Below are 17516 nucleotides of genomic sequence, written 5' to 3'. Positions count from 1 at the left end.
AAAAAAAAAAAAGTAGAGAGAGGACTATGACAAATGTTACAGTATTGGCAGAAATGCAGAAATAAACAGATTATGAAATATATATAGGGATAAAAGATAGGCCATCTCTGTGATATGCATAAATATTAACTAATGTGTGAGGTCTTCTCATTGTCACCCAACCAAGTTTCCTTCTGCTGTGTTCTTATTCACTACTGAAGACCAGCTTCAGCTGAGGTAGTGAGTATCTCCCGCAGGAAAGGATAGTGTCAGTGAAGGAAAGAGAGAGAAAGGAGAAAAGATGGGGTAGAAAAATGAGGAAACAGAGACACCTGTTTAGGGTGAAAGCATCTTATCCCAGTAGAAGATGGGATTATTTATATTATTATGTATTATTTATGTATTACAAGCAAGCGGTGGTAAGTAGAAAGCTTAACAATCATCACATTTTTCTTAAAGCTCAGTGCTTTTCATCTCTTATTGAAACTGTGATATTCATCATTCATTAATTAAAAGTACAATAGATACACAAGATTTTCCTATAGTGAGCTGTCATTAAGAAAATATTCCAATGGTGATCAGTCATCAAAAAAATATTCCTATAGTGATCAATTATAAAACAAAATATTCCTATAGTGATCAGTTATCAAACAAAATATTCCTATGGTGATCAGTTAATTTACAAAATGTTTCTATGGTGATCAGTTAGCTATTACAACTTAAGCAATCATTTTGTTAATATCTCAATGAATGTACATCTTAAAGGTACAGGGTCTAATGTTAAGGAACGAGGAGTCAGGAAAACACCAATGCCAAGTGCGCTGACGTTTTCCTGCCCCTAAGCAAAAATCCCTTTCTTGATCTACAAAAGGAGCTTCTGTTAATCACTATTTGTGCAATTGTTCTGTAAACCTAGTTTCTATATCTAACATAAGAATTAGGGGAAAATTTCTTTTTTTATAGTCACTAATTATTATCATTTTTATCTTACCTAAAAAACCTTTCTATGTGAAAAGTGGTCAGGGTGAAAGTTAAAGAGTAGGAAAATTTATTATTATTTATAATTCTATTACTTAAAATGAAAATATGTTACTTAAAAACTATAGATTGTTTATTGGGGAGTGGGCAGTAAGTTATTACAGCCTTTGGTTCCCAGAATTCTTGGATTGTAACATGTCTGTCATTATTGTGGGACCTAGATTTGTGCCAGCCATCTCAAGCAGAGGAATATTAATTATTATAAAATATAGTGATCCATTTTGTGTACAATGCTATTGTTATTGAATCAATCAATCCAACCAAGTAATTATTGATTTCATATTGAATGTATATTTGGACAATCGCTGTGCTTCTGTGGAACAGCCAAAAACAAACCATACTTCTTGGAAATGGCCATGAACAAATGAAAAGAATCCACCAGGAGCCAGCTGTGGAATATCCTGACTTTTCAGGATTTCCCCCCCCCCCATGTCACGATCTTGTCATACAACGTGGGTAGCCTGGCCCTCACTAATTCATTCATACTCTTTTATAAAAGTATATTTTATTGTAAAAATCTATTCATTTCTATAATTATGAGTTTGTGAAATATTTGAAGAAGTCATCATTTTTCTCATCTTTTCAGTTATTGTCCGCTGTAATGTTTGGTACCTGAGTGTTGAATGAATGAATGAATGAGATTCTTATAAGCCTGAATTCAGAGGTTAGGACTGAAGTGTGGGGAAGTGGTGTGATAAGTTCAAACAAAGACATGACTTAAAAAAAAATCTATCTATATATATATTTGTGGGCTCAAATGAGTGATAAAGCTAGAAAACTAAAATGGCTTCACATGTCAGATTTATGAACTTGAGTTTGTTTCTGTGGGTAGTGGGAGATCACAGAAGTCTTTGACTAAGGAAATGATATAATTTTACCTATAGTATAGGAGTACACATTGGTATATTGAAGTCAGGAATACTAGTTAAGATGTTATCTTAATAGACAAAGTTTGACATAATGAGACTTGAACTAGCACAGTAAATATTTGGACAAGGGTAATATATGCAAAATATATTGTTGAGCTAGAAGTCACAATATTTAATTCATTTTTAATTTAGGGAATTTTTAAGAATATGAAAGAGTAAAAATTAATACTGAATATTTTCATCTTAATTGCTTGGAAACATAAGGGCCTTTAGAAAAGGGGCAGTGGTGTGATAAGATATTGGTAGAATGTGAGTCAAGCATGTGTACATGTTGAGATGTGAAGTTGTACACCTAAAATTATATACAAAGAAATGACCACTTAATAAAATTTGATCAAACAGGATAAAGGATTGAATGGTTGGGAGTTTATGAGATGTTATGGTTTATATTTGTTAGACTTATAATAAGTCTAGGACATTAATACTACTCAGATAACAATTTGTTGTTACACTTCAGAAAAGAGTTAGAGGTTGAGAAATTTTTGTTGACATTATGGGGGTGGGTGCATTCGACAAAGTAGAATGAATATGAGGAGAAGAGGATCAAGAATAAAGCATTGGGGAATACCTTAATTAAGAAGGGTAGAGAAGAGGAATCCAAAAGGAAGAGAAGACTAAGACTCCAAGAGATGAAAAAGAAAAGAGGATGAGAATGTCACAGAAACCATTGGGAGAGAAATTTTGAAAGTAATGAACTGCTAATGCTGAATTAGACAAATCAATTAAGACAAGAATTGGGAAGAAGCTATTGAAATTGGTACATGTAATGAGCAGGGATTTATATCATGCTAAATATTGAACAAAGAATAGAAAGAATTGAGAAAAATCAAAAGGCATGTGAGTATTTGCTGAGTGTAGACTACTTTTTAAGTAACTTCACAAATTTTTAAAAGATTTATGCATACAGAACTGGCAGACAGCCAAAGGTGCAGGAGCGGTGAGAGGATTCACCAGAGGCAGAGTGGGGAGCAGAACAGGCCTAGTGACAAAGTACACTGCTGAGGGGAGCAGTGGGTGAGTTATGAGAGGTCTGCCACACCGTGTGAGTCACCACCCTGGCTTGGGATCTAACTCATGCTGAAATGGCTGCAGTGACCTTCATTTTGCTATGCTTTATTTAACCTGTTGTGCCACCAGGGAGGGCCAACTTGACAATATTTTGGGATGGTTTTCAGTGATTGAGGGAAAAATACAAATTTGGAAGGGTTACTGCAATAGATTCAAGTGGGAGATAACCATTAAAAGTGCAATTTTTTATTATGAACACTTAGTATACCACCTAATCAGAATGTTGATTTTTTTTTTATTGAAGCAACTTCACAGAGTAGTAGAGAGATTAAGGAAGATAATTTGGTTAGATTAATCAGAGTTGGGGTTCAATGTGGTATATATAAAGGTTGGTTAAGGGCTTTGAGAGGTTAAAGGAATTGGTGAGAAAATAATTGAAGAATTTGGATGTAGGATCTTAGATGGGTAGCAAGGACAATAATGCATGAGAAAGTTATTAAAATGTGATGATAGGGAACAGAATTCGAATCACAGTTAGGGCAAGAAGAAAATCCCATTCACTAAAATGGTCTAAGTTGAGGTAGAATAGAGATGGTGAGTAGAATAGAGATGGATGTTATGTAAGCTGAAAGCAGCCTCATAATACTACTATACAGAAATAGTTTTGTTGATTAAAACTATTTAATATTCAAGAAATTAAGTTGTTAGAACATCATGAAGTAGCCTCTAAGACTTACATTTTATTGATTTTTGTATCTTATAATATCAAGTCTATTTTGTAGTCATATGATGGTTTCTAAGTAAAATTTTAAAGTCTGACCTAAAACTTTGCAATGGGATTGATAAAAGGAGTAGGGCACATTGAATAATTTACTAAACCACTCTGAAAACTGGTAATTTATGTGATTTCCCATTGAGTAAAAATGTTCATTATCTACTCTGTTCTTGGCATTATGCTAAGTATTGAGGATAAATTGATGAATATCTCATTATCAAGTTTCTCATGCTCATGTATTTAAAGCAATGTATCAGTTCCTAATTTAAAAAAATCTTTATTATACAGGAAAAGATGTTGTTTTGATTTAAAAAGCTATAAAATGCAGACAAGCATAAAAAACAAATAAAATATTGCTCATCAACCTACTATCTGATGATAACTGTCATTAAAAATTGCTTTTGACATTGCTAGGGGTGTGCATGTATACAAAAATATGATATGTGCACTACTTTATAAATTGCATTTTCACATTTTCCTATGACTTCTTACAACCATATTTCCATATCAATAAATACACATTCTTTACCATTTTAATACTTGCTAAATATACCAAGTACTGCATAGTATCTCATTGTATGACTGGTAATTTATTTCTGTAGTGCCCTATATTTGTATTTTTAGCTTATTTCTACCATTAAACCATAACTAAATACTGTAAATATCATTGATTCTATGAGCTTTTAAATATTTTAATGTAAATGAATTATTTCAGTGTCTCCTTGAGTTTATTCCTCTGGTCACTTGACTTTATAGCATAGTAGAAGTAGGCAGCAATGTTTAAATGGCATACTTTTAAAACTCTTAAAGGGCCCTGCCTGGTGGCTTAGTGGGTTAAAGCACTGCACTAAGAAGCTTAAGCCACTTCCGCATGAGTTCGATCCCGCCTGCCCCGGAGATCCACATGGTGTGGCAGACCTCTCCTGACCCGCCCGCTGCTCCCCTCAGCAGTGTACCTCGTTGATCTGCCTGTTCTGCTCCCCACTCTGTCTCTGGCGAATCCTCTCAACCTCCACATCTCTGGCCTGTACCCCAGTTCTGTATGAATAAATCTTTAAAAAAAAAAAACTCTTTAAAATGTCTCCTTATGTCTCAAATATTTCTTCTATTTTAAATAGCTTTTAATTAAAAAGATAGCTTTTAATTGCTTATCTTTTTGTCTTAAGTATTTAACAAAACTTCAGTGTTATTAAAGAAGGGTAGGTATTAGTGCATTAACTTGGATGAGTTCATCAGAGAAACTCGAGTCACTTGGGTTCCCAAGGACATGGTATTTTTGAAAGGCTTGCTTTGATAGAGCTGGTGAACACGAGGTAGCGTTTGAACTACTGGATAGCCCAGGTAGGATGCACCCTGGTGGGATAGGAGAGTACTGGTTTTCCTTAATGGAAAGTAAGGATCAGTACCCAAAGCAAAGTGTGGTTCATTACCATGCCATTGCAAAGCAAAGGCATATTAAAGCCCTGTAGGGCTGCTACACACAAAAAAATATTCTTCACTCCATACTAATGCAAAAGTGCCAGTACTATAAATGGAGATTTATCTGACCATGTATGTGTAACTAAAAGAGTTCACTGATGAAACAGGATTCAACCAGACCAAAAGAATATTTAATTCTCCTCTGTTTCCATCATTTCTTTAAAGTTGTTCTGTTGAAAACCATATTCTTCAAGGGAGAAACTATTCTCCACTCAGAAATATGTGTCCAATGAAATTTATATTATTTGACTGGATAATGGAGAAAATGCAGTTTGTAAAAAGCTTCTTAGGACTTTGATTCTGTTTGTATTTGAGATTTTCTTTAATATTTCCAGATGGTGACATAACACACACACTTAAATAGCAAAAGTTTATATTTCGTTGTGTAAAATCCTACCTTTTTTGAAGTTGTGTACTTTAATGACTGCTTATTTCCCATATGAAAAAAATTCTTTTCAAATTATTCAAAATGTCTACTGTATTAAAGATAATTTTTAATTTAAGTCATTCATTTTTTATTTAGGTGTGAAGGACTTGGGGATATGACTCTTGTCTTATTCCACTCAATGAACATATGTATATTTCATGTGCAGGGATATTAGAATTATGAAAGCTTGTGAATAAGTGATTGCGTGTTACATGCAAAGATTTTCACATATATATGTACTGATTCTGATTATTTTGATTTTTTTAACTAATTTTTTTGTTATTGATGTGTCATAAATCCTTAGGAGTGTATGTTCATGCCTCTGTGTGTGTATATTCTTCCTTTACTCCCCACCAGAATGCCCCAATCAGTGGCCCATCCCCTACCTTTTTCTCCCTCTCTTCCCTCTTCTCTATTCCCTCTGATAACCAGAACACTTTTCAGAGTCTAAGAATTCTTTTTTTGCTGTGCTTTGCCAATAGGCATGCTTTGGTTATCTGTATTCCACAAATAACTGAAACTGTTTGGTGGCTGATATTTTACCTTTCATCTCCTGAATTATTTCACTAGGTATAATCACCTCATGATCCATCTATTTTGTCCCAAAAGGCATTTTTTTTTAAAGATTTACTTATTTGTGCTTACAGAACTGGGATACAGGCCAGAGGTGTGGGGGTGAGAGGATTCACCAGCGACAGAGTGGGGAGCAGAGCAGGCAGATGGACTGAAATACACTGCTGAGGGGAGCAGCGAGCAAGTCAAGAGAGGTCTGCCGCACCATGTGGGCCAACTCCCTGGCTGGAGATCGAACTCATACTGTAGTGGCTTCGGAGAGTGTCATAATGCGATGCTTTAACCCATTGCACCACCAGGGAGAGCCCCAAGAGACATTATTTCATCTTTTTTATAAAGAATATTTTTATTGAGATAATACTGGTTTACAATACCCTATATGACTTAGAGTTATGGAATCACATTCTTTAAGTGGATGTTACCACACCACATCTACAGCCAAGACACCCTTAGACCTCCACTATAATCATTGTTCCTCCTCTTCTCCTACTTTTCCCCATGTAGTCCCAATCTAGAGTCACTTTCTAGGGTTTATTACTGGTTTAATTTTATATGACCCTTTCTTTTTTTTTCTCCTTTATATTCCACAAAAAGAAATATATACCCTTTATATTCCATATATGAATCATATGCCTCTCTCCTAACTTAGACTTAATTTGCTCAGCATTATCTCTTCAAATTCTATCTATGTTGCCACAGAAAGCAAGAGTTTATACTGAGTAGTATTCCAATGTGTACATATACCACATCTTTCTAATCTGCTTTATCTGTCCTTGGGCATTTATATTGTTTATGTATCTCTGCTGTTGTATATAGTTCTTCAGTGGGCATAGGACTCCATATATTACTTTGAGTTAACATTGTGTATTCTTGGGCAGACACCTCAGAGTGAAATAGCTAGATCATATGGCAGATCTATTTTTAATATTTTAGTATTCCATCGAGAATATATTCCACAAGTTCTTTATCCAACTCATCTGTCACTGGGCACTTAAGTTGATTCTATGACTTGGTTATTATGGATAATGTTGCTATGAAAATAGAGGTGCATAAATCTTTTCATATTAAAGTTTTTCATTTTTGGTAAATACCTAATATTTGTATTGCTGTATCATAAGGGATTTTTATTTTTAAAAGTATGTCCAGTTTCCCATAGAGGTTGTATCAAATTACATTCCCAGTAGTGGATGAGTGCTTCTTTTACTCCACGTGAATACCAATAATTGTTTCCTTTTTTTTTTTTTTAATATAGGCAGTTCTTACAGGGGTGAGTTCATATCTAATTTTTGTCTTAAATTTCATTTCTTTTATAGTATCACTTTAAAATGATACTGAACATTTTTTTTTCCCTGTGCCTGTAGGTCATCTGTATTATTCTTCGGAGGAGAAGTATTTGCTAATCTTTTTTGACTGTTTTTCATTTTTTTTCATGGTTATTCTTGGTTGAACATTTTGTATATTCTGGAAATCAAACTTTTGTGTGATGGGTAAATATCTTCTCTCATTCCATCGGTTTCTTTTTCATTTTTTTTTGTTTGTGATAGTTCCTTTTAATGTACAAAACCTTTTTACTTTGATGTAGTCTGATTTATTGTTGCTTTTATATTTCTTGCCAGTGCAGATATATTCCTAAATACCTTTTCGTTTGATGTATAGTATTATATCACCCATGATTTAAGGATCGTATGATTTCGGGTCTTACAGCCAGGTCCAATCCAATCTGAATTAACTTTTATGTATGGAGTTAAATAAGGGTACTTTCTTTTTTTTTGCATGTGTCTATCCATGTTTTCTGACACTATTTGATAAAGAAGGTTTCCTTTCTCTGTTGTGTAATGGCTCCTTTGTCAAAGATTAACTGTAAATATTTTTTTGAATTTATTTCTTGACTCTCCTTTCTATGCAAGTGGTCTATCTTTTGTTTTTGTTCCAATACCATACTGTTTTAATTATTATTGCTGTCTAGTATTTTGAAATCAGGAAGTGTGGTACCTATATTTTTCTTCATTTCTCTTAGCATTGCTTTATCTATTGGGGGGGTCTTATGTGATTCCATATAAATATCATAATTGTTTATTTATTTGAAAAGTTATTAGTATTAATGTAGTATTACATTGAACCATTAATTGCCTTAGGTAATATGGCCATTTTAACAATTTTTTTTTTAATCCAGTCTCATTCCATCCAATGAGCATGGGGTATCTTTCCCTTTTTTGTGTCTTCTTTTATTTCCTTTAACAGTGTCTTGTCAAATTGATGTACAGTTCCTGCATCTCCCTCATTAAGTTTATTCCCAGGAATTTCATTCTTTTTGGTGCATTTATAAATGATGTTTTTTTTCTTTTTAAAAGTATTCTCAATTCATTGTATATAAATGTAACTGATATGTCTATATTAATTTTTTACTCTATCACTTTACTGTGTTCATTTTTTTCTAGTAGTTTTCCAGCAATTTTTGGAATTTTCAACAAATATTTACATTGTTGCAAATGGTGATAGTTTTGGTTCTTTACCAATTTGATTATTTTTATTGCTTTATTGCCCTAGTTAGGACTTCTGTTAATATGTTGAACAGTAGTAATGATAGCAGACTTTTCTTAATCTTGATCTTAGGGGAAATGTTTTCAATTTTTCACCATTATGTTGAGATAAGCTCCGTTTATTCTCATTGAGGGTTTTTATCATGTTAATTTTGAATCTTGTCAAATGCTTTTTCTGGTGTCAATTGAAATGATCATGTGATTTAAATCATTTTACTGATCTAGTGAATGGCATTAATTGATTTGTGTCTATTGAAACAAACTTGCATCCCCAGAATGAAACTTACCTGATCATGTGAATGATTGTCTTAGTATATAGTTGAATTTGGTATGCTAAAATTTTGTTGAAGATTTTCCCACCAATTCTCATCAGAGATATTGGCCCATAATTTTATTTTTTTCCACTGTCCTTGTTTCGTTTTGGCATTAGGGTAATGTTGGCTCATAAAGTGAACTAGGAGCATTCCACTTTTCAATTTTCTTGAAGAGCTTGAGTAGGATAGGTTTTATATTATAATAGATCGTTTGGTAAAATTAAGTGAATTTTGGTTCTGGAATTTTATTCCAGGAATAGATTTGATTACTCTTTCAGTGTCTATGCTGGTGATTGTTCTGTTGTAATTGTCTATTTTTAACTTGTTCAATCTTGGACTGTTGTATGGTCATAAAAAAATTGTCCATAGTAGGCTCTTATAATCCTTTATATTTCTGCCGTATCTGTTGTAATTTCTCTTCTCAATTTTAATGTAGGTTTATCTTTTCTAATTGAGCCTTGGCAGACTTTGTCAATTACTCTATTTTTTTCATATAATCAGCTTTTGGTTTCAGTGATCATTTGGACTGTCTTTTCATTGTCTGTTTCATTTATTTTCACTATAATTTTTATTATTTCCTTCCTTCTAATGGTTTTTTGATTTATTTGTTCTTCTTTTCTTTATTCCTTCAGTTGTAAATTTAAGTAGTTTGAGATTTTTTACATACTGCTATATATTTCCCTTGTAATATAATTTTTAGAGCCTAGGATTTGTTAGCTTGTCTCTCTCCATTCTCATTAGTCTCTAGATGCCTTTGACTTCACCTTTGATTTCTTTATTGACTCAGGGGTTGTTTAAAGTTATTTTGCTTGGTCTTTCCATGTTTTGATTTATTTAGGATTCTTTTTTATGGTTAATGTCTAGCTTTATCCTATTATAATCAGAGAAGATGGCTGATATAATTTCTATTTTCATTAAATTGTTTTAGCTGTTTTGTGTCCCAGAATTTGATCTATCCTTGAGAATGTTCCATGTCCACTAGAGAAGAATGTATACTGAGTTCTTTTGGGGTGGAAAGTTTTGTTGATGTCTATGAAGTCTCTCTTCTCTAACAGTTATTTTAATGTCTGTTTTCCTTGTTAATATTCTGTCTGTACAATTTGATTTATCCCGTAGTGCCACTGGCCTGTTTAGATTTCCCACTATTAATGCAGTTTAGTCAATGTGTTGTTTCAGGTATGCTAATATTCATTTATATAGTTAAGTGTCTTTGTGTTGAGTGCATACCTGTTGGTGATAGTTATAACTTCATGACGAGTTGTTCCTTTAATCAATCTATAGTGTCCATTTTTGTCTCTGACTATATCTTTGTTGGAAAGTCCAATTTATCAGTTAATATAATAGCAGTTGCTGTTTTTGTCTCTGCTATTGGCTTGAAGTTTTTCACTTTCACTTTGTGCTTTTTAAAAGATTTTATATGGATTTCTTACAGGCAATGATGGCTGTTACTTTTTGACCCAATTTGTCAATCTATTCCACTTAATTCGTGAGTTCAGACTATTCACATTTAGGTTGATTATTGATATGTGAGGCTTATTTACTGTCATTCTGTTTAATTTTTTGGTTGGTTTGGGTTTTTTTGCTAATTCTTTTTCCACTTGTTTCTCTCTGTTTTAATCATTTGATAGTTTTCCATGGTATTTCTTTCAGTTTGTCCACATCTTTTCCATGTTACCATAAGGGTTACATCAAACTTTTTATGTCTAAAAAAAAAACTTGTTCATGAACTCTGTCAACTCACCATCATGTAGCTGTACAATTTGTATGATTTTCTTTCTCACCTTTAGTTGTCTGTTTTTTGTTGTTCTTTCTATTTATTTTCAGTTTATTTTATTTTCTTCTTCCCACTACCTTTTGTATCCCTTTGTTGTTCCTTAATGTTCTTGTTAATTCTTTTGATTCCATTTTCCTATTATCTCTTTGCTCAAGGCTTTGTGTTTTGATTTTTCTTTGCTTACAGAAGAGCTCCTTTCAAGATTTCTTGTTAGGCAAGCTTTTTGTTTGTCTGGAGAATCCTTTATTTTACAGGAAAGCATTCGCTTGGCAGACACTTTTTTTCTGTTTGGATTTTGAATACTTCTTTCCTCCACTTGTCAGCCTGAAAGGTAACTGTTGAAAATTCTGGTAAGCCCCTGGTGAGGAGCAGAGGGTGGTCCCTTTGCAAGATATACTCATTTTTTTTTCCTAGCAACCTTTAATATGTTTGCTTTATCTTTGGCTTTTGATAATTTATCAATAGTAATGTGCCTCGGTGAGGGTCATTTTGCATTTAGAAATTTGGGTGTTCTTTCTCCTTCCTTGACATCCATGTTTATTTCTTTCTTTAGGTTTAAGAAGTTCTCAGCTATTATTTTTTTTGAATAAATTTCTGTTCCCTTCTCACTGGAAATAGCCATTATCTTATTTTCTCTTCTAACTTTGATATTTAACATAGGGTTTTTTCATTTCCTGAGATCTTTTACTTTTCTTCCAACTGAATTATTTGTTCATTCATGTCTTCTATTTCAGATATTCTCTCTTCTAGCAGCTTAGTTCTATTTAAAATGCTTTCCACATTCATCCTCATTTCATTCAGCTTCAGTTTTTGTGTTCTTTTAATATATTCAATCTCTTTGGGAAGAATTCTTTTTGTTACTGGATATCCTTCCTAAGATCCGTACTTGCCTTTCAGCTTTTGACTACCCTTAAAATACATCATTGAGCATTTCAAATGTTATTATCCTGAATTCCTTATTGGGGTTGTATTGCCTTATTTGCCTTTGCCGTGTCAATGGTGCTATGCATTAGGATTTATTGTCTTCTTTGTGTAAATCTCTGAAGTTGGGGAAGTGAGAGGAAGCTGGGGGCTCAAATACTCAGTCTTGGTCCTGGTAAGGAAGGAGAGCTCCTCCGGCTGACCGATTGCCATTGCCTCATCTTACTTCTCTCCAGTACAAACTCTGTTCTGTGTATTCAGGATCCTAAAATCCTGCCCTACCTCCTTAGTGCTCCTCTCTATGGTGTGAGGTGTGTTTCACCATGCTTGAGTAACTTGACAATTTGTGCTAATTGGAATATATGGAGTGTGACCTGCCAGACACAGGCTGCCTTTTGCTGTCTGACAGGGCTACCTGGCAATGGTTGTGTGTCCCACTTTGCCTTGTAATGGCTACTGTCTCTACCTATGCCGGCAATACTGCCACCACCACCATCACAACATCACAACTGCTGTGGTGGTCATGGGCCCCAGACTGTCCGGTGCTGCCAATAACTCACTTGGATCTCTCTGTACTAAGAGAAGAGAGACTCTTATACCCACTTTGCTGTTGCTCAGCTCTCTCTGACAGCTTCTGTCCACTCCTTGTACAAGTGTTAAGTCACTGGCAATTTCCCTTTGTTGGGTCTTTGCAATAGGAGCAAGGGAGTGTCTCTTAGCCTAGATCAGGCCACCAGTCTTCCACCCTCCCCTCAGCTGAACTCACTGCCATGGGTCTCTAGTTACTAAATCCCTGTGCATGTGGGCTTATGTCTGTATTGCACACTTTCTGAACAGTTCCTCTGGCAATATTCACTGTGCCTGGTAGGACCCAGGCCCAGACCCTTACCTATTCAGCTATTCTAGGGGGTAACCTCCTAGAGTCTTCATTTAGGCTTCCCACAGCAAGCCACTGACCTCTGCACAAAAACTTCAGGGAAATCCGATGACCCTGCCGGTGAATCTCTAGATCTCTTTGAGCTAATTCTCTTTCCTGTTTCTTTTTCATTGTGTTTAGTTCAGTCCATTGATGTTGTCAATAGCAGGTGCAATTTCCTGTGAGCTATATTTAGTTTCGACTGGTTTTACCTAGGAAAGAGATTTATCAAATCTCCATATTCTATCATATTGTGTATGGAATCTTTTGCATTTAAAAATAAAGTAAGTCCAAGGCAGAAGTTTAATTTTATTTGGATTTGCATTTAAAAAAATATCATCTATACAATATGCTGGGTCTTACTTTTTGCACAATATGAATCTTATGAGGATAGATGTTTGGTTACCTCAAGGTTTTTGTTTACCTTATTGAGGTTGACTTCATTCTGCCTGCCGCCATTACAAATAGTGCTGCTACGAATATTTCTATACTTGTACGTAACTTTTGTGTATACCAGTAGTAGAAATGTGGGATTATAAACTACATGAACATTCAGTTTTACAAGGTAATGTCAGACAGTTTTCCAAAGTAGTTGTAACAGTTTGTACTCTCACTAGAAACATGTCCAGGTCCTGTAGAGTAATTTCGTTTAGTATTATAGAAATTCTTAACTTTTGCTTCCCATTTAAATGAGTACAATCTTGTAGGCCATGAAACTGTAGCCTGGTAGAGTCACAGCAAAGGTAAAACTTTATTCAGGTACTATGTAGTATGAAAGTCACAGACTCCGAAATGCTCGAGTACTATCTTCTAGTTTCCTGGATTGTTGAGTGCTTGTATGTGAGACTTGAGAGTCCACACTCAGGTCTGCTTTTTATCTATGAGGTTTTCAGTCAGTGAACTTCTGATTGATGGAAAGTCTGCTAAGCAATGATTGATCAGATTTCGAATCTGGGTAATCTTTGACAGGTCTGCCTTTTGTTTTCTTCTCTATGGACTTGTCTTTGTTGCCCAAACATACCAAAATGCCTGGATTGCTTGCGGTCAACCCTCGACAGCTTTCCAGCTATTTTGTTTTTACCCAGACTCAGGATTGCTCTATTTTGTTTTCCTCTTTGTGTATTATGAGTGTATCTCTGAGGTTTTTATATTTTATCCTATATGCTACTTTATATTAAATTGCTTATAAGGTAAAGGCTTTCTGTAGATGTCTATCATTCACATGTTTTTCTAATCTTCTCTGAAATGACTTTTTTTTGCCTGCTTTCCTGTTTGTGTTCTGTGTCCTTTCTCTAGTGATTGACTTATAGGGACACCATTTACATTGGTGGCAACCCTTTGACAACCAAATGTTTGTAATTGTCTTTCAGTTTCTGTGCTGGTTTTATATTACATTACACTTTATTTTAATGAAAAAAATTTTACTATGTTAATACAGCTAAAAGAATAAATATTCTATGGTTAGCATTTTTTACAATTTTTTAAAGAAATTATTCATGGGCCATCCCTGGTGTCGCAGCAGGTTAAAGCACAGCACTAAGAAGCTAAAGCCACTTCAGCATGAGTTCGATCCCTGCCCCGGAGGTGATCTACATGGTGCAGCAGACCCCTTCTGACTCTCCTGCTGCTCCCCTCAGCAGTGTACTTCGTCGATCTGCCTGTTCTGCTCCCCACTCTGTCTCTGGTGAATCCTCTCACTGCCCCTACACCTCTGTCCTGTACCCCAGTTCTGTATATATAGATAAACAAATCTTAAAAAAAAAGAGAAATTATTCACTTACCCTAAAGTTATAGTCACTTAAGATTTATGCAGAGCTAAAGTTTGATTTTGACATCAAAGTATTCAAGTCACTTTGAGTTGGTATTTTGTATACAGTTTCAAGTAGGATTCATTCATTTTTTTCATTTGGATAGATATTTTTTCTATTCATTGAATAGTTCCTCCTTTCATCACAGATCAGTCCTGACATCACTGAGGTGATGAAAGCTTTTCAATATACATGGTATTATTGTATTTAACCACCGTGCACTAAATAAGTTAGAAAGTGTATTTCAGTATAAAAGCTGGGTTCACTTTCTTTAGATGAGGCACTTGAAATAAAGGAGAACATTTCAACAGTTCATTCAAGTGAAAAAGGAAAGGTTATCTATATAATTCCCACCACACCATCCTTTATCAGGCAGGCTTGTGCTTCATGAGGTAAAGTCATGTGAAAGAAAAAAATGATCAGGTCTGAAATTTCTTTTTATTTGCGATACTAACTATAGTCTGTTTATGAGATAAATGTAAGAAGCTAAAAAGGACATTTAATTTTGTTTAATGCTCTTAGATGGTTGGTTCATGAAACTTGCTAAAAAAATTCAACAAGCATTTTTTCTTTCAGAATTAAAAGGTTTTTTAATTGAACTAAACACTTTATACTCCTGTGGTTTGTAATCTTGTACTTTTTCACTGATATGACAATATTCCTGACCACAGTGAATATAGAACTTCAGGGAAAAAGCCCAAACACTGCTATGCCATCGACACATTAAGTATCAAATGAAATAAAAGTCACTATAAATTTAGCAGATATTGTTTGAGGACTCCATGCATTTCACATTGAGAGGTACTAGACTAATTTTTTTTTTTTTTAATGTGAAGAACTATCAGTGGAAATAAAGTTATAATTTCTAAAGTGAGTTAGGAGTTTAATGAGTAAACATCATGCTTCAGACTTCTTCATTTATGAAAATAATGTCAATAGAAGAAAGCTGTGTGTTGTCTGTCTGTAATACATGCTATATAATGTGTTCATATTTTAATATACCAAGGCCACCTAGAAATCAAAAAAATGATAAAGATATCAATAGAAAAAATGCTCAAGAACATTAAAATTCACCAAGAAAAAATGCAAATGGGAGACATAAACACGAACATATATTTAATCTCATAGTTAATAAAGCTAAAGTTAAAATGCTTTTAAAATCCAATGTAGCTGAGGGGGTACAGAGATAAGAATACTCATTTAGCATGGTAGGAGTGGAAATTAGTATAAATTTTAAGATAGTTTTGAAAACTTAACAGTCAGCATTATGCTTCAACCCAATAATCTTACTAAATGTCAAGAGTAAGATACTGATTGTCTTTATCCTGGACTATTTTCTCAAAAGTAGAAGACAGAGATCATGTCTCTCTAGTGAAAGCAGTGGGGTTTTGTACAACATTGGAAGATAGAGATAGGATCTTACTTCATAGAAAAGGGCAGGCATGCTTATTGGCCATTATAAAATGTTTAGGGTCTCTAAGTCTAGAATTTTTCTCCTGTAATGAAATCTGTTGTATGCAAAGGTGTTTTCAGGTCCTATTTTGAATCTGATTGTGATACTTGGGGCTGGCATTTTACAAATACACACACACACACACACACTATTTTGGCAATTTTTAATGTGAATGTTAAACTGTCCTTCCTTGTAGTTCAGAATTTTCATGCTCATTGGTAGTAATGGTGTGGCAGGGAAGCAGGTTTGCTTTGCAAATAAGGTAAAATCTCATAACCTTTTTCCTTATTTATAGACATTGCATTGAGGATTTTATCTTGATATGATACTAGCACTAAGTGCAAGCATTTTCACACAGATGTGTTCATGGCAATACTATTTGTGTTGCTGAAATCTGAAAACAACCTAAGTATTCAAGCAAAGGAAGCTCATTATGTCATTATATACAATTACTTGAATACTATGAGCTCATAAATAACGAATTCGTACCTCTGTACTTACTGAACAGGAAAGGTATCATGACGTATTTTAAATATAAAAACAGGTTATGGAACACTGTAGAATATTTCCATTTTGATTAGTATATTTTCCTCTTTTTTATCTTTAAACACATACATTTCTAGATAGATAAATATATCAATATACTAACAGTGGTTAACTCTGGCATTTGGAATAATTTTGGTCTTTCTGCATTTCTATATTTTTTGTTTTTTCCAAAATTATCATGTGTTTTCTGAGTATTTAAAAAATAAATGATTCATGCTAAAAAATATTCTGCAGCTGTCTTCAGAATTCACATCTCAGGAAGTATCTGAATTATCACACATCTGATCCATTAGTGAAGCTCATTTCAAAGAGAAACTGAGCTGAAAGCAAAGTATACCCACTGCAGAGACATAATATCATTCCAATTTTGGAGATGCAAATATAATTTCACAAATAATTCAAAAATTTCTGACTATGTGGCCAAACTCTGCAATATGTTTTGGCCCACATGGTTTTATGAAAGCATCTTTTCCCTCATCTAACTTCTGAAGTCACTGTTAAGACCACTCGAATTAGAAAACTATAGAGTTCGTGTTCAAAGTAAACCCACCCGCTGTTCATAGCACTATTCTCAGTGACTTGTAACTGTGCACTTTGTATGCAAACAGTTTGCAAACATCATATGGAAGTTCTTTGTTGTCATTTCTGCTAAAATTCCCATTTTAAAATATGGAAGGCTATGTTGTACTTTACCATGAGCTATATATGTAGAATATGTATTTAAATTTCTTCTAATCACCAAAATAATAGACTAAATATGTTCTACTATATTGCTCAAATTCTTTCTCATCTCCAATATTTCGTGCCTCCTTGACTGTTCTTATGCTATTGCTTCTGCCTGGAGCTTTGCCTTCTTTTTAATACTTGACCAATATTAATGTTTAAGATTAAGTTCAGTTGTTATTCCAAGAAGCTATCCCCAAATCACAGACTGTGGTATGTCTGCTTTTCTGATTCCATAATAGGCCCCGTACTCCCTCTATATTTTCTTTCTCTTTCATTCTCTCATGCACTTTCTCTCCTTCTCCTTCCCCCC

This window comes from Condylura cristata, unplaced genomic scaffold, assembly GCF_000260355.1.
Source record: "Condylura cristata isolate star-nosed mole 26May11 unplaced genomic scaffold, ConCri1.0 scaffold00019, whole genome shotgun sequence".
In the NCBI taxonomy this organism is placed as follows: Eukaryota; Metazoa; Chordata; class Mammalia; order Eulipotyphla; family Talpidae; genus Condylura; species Condylura cristata.
Note: the sequence above shows the minus strand (reverse complement) of the source record.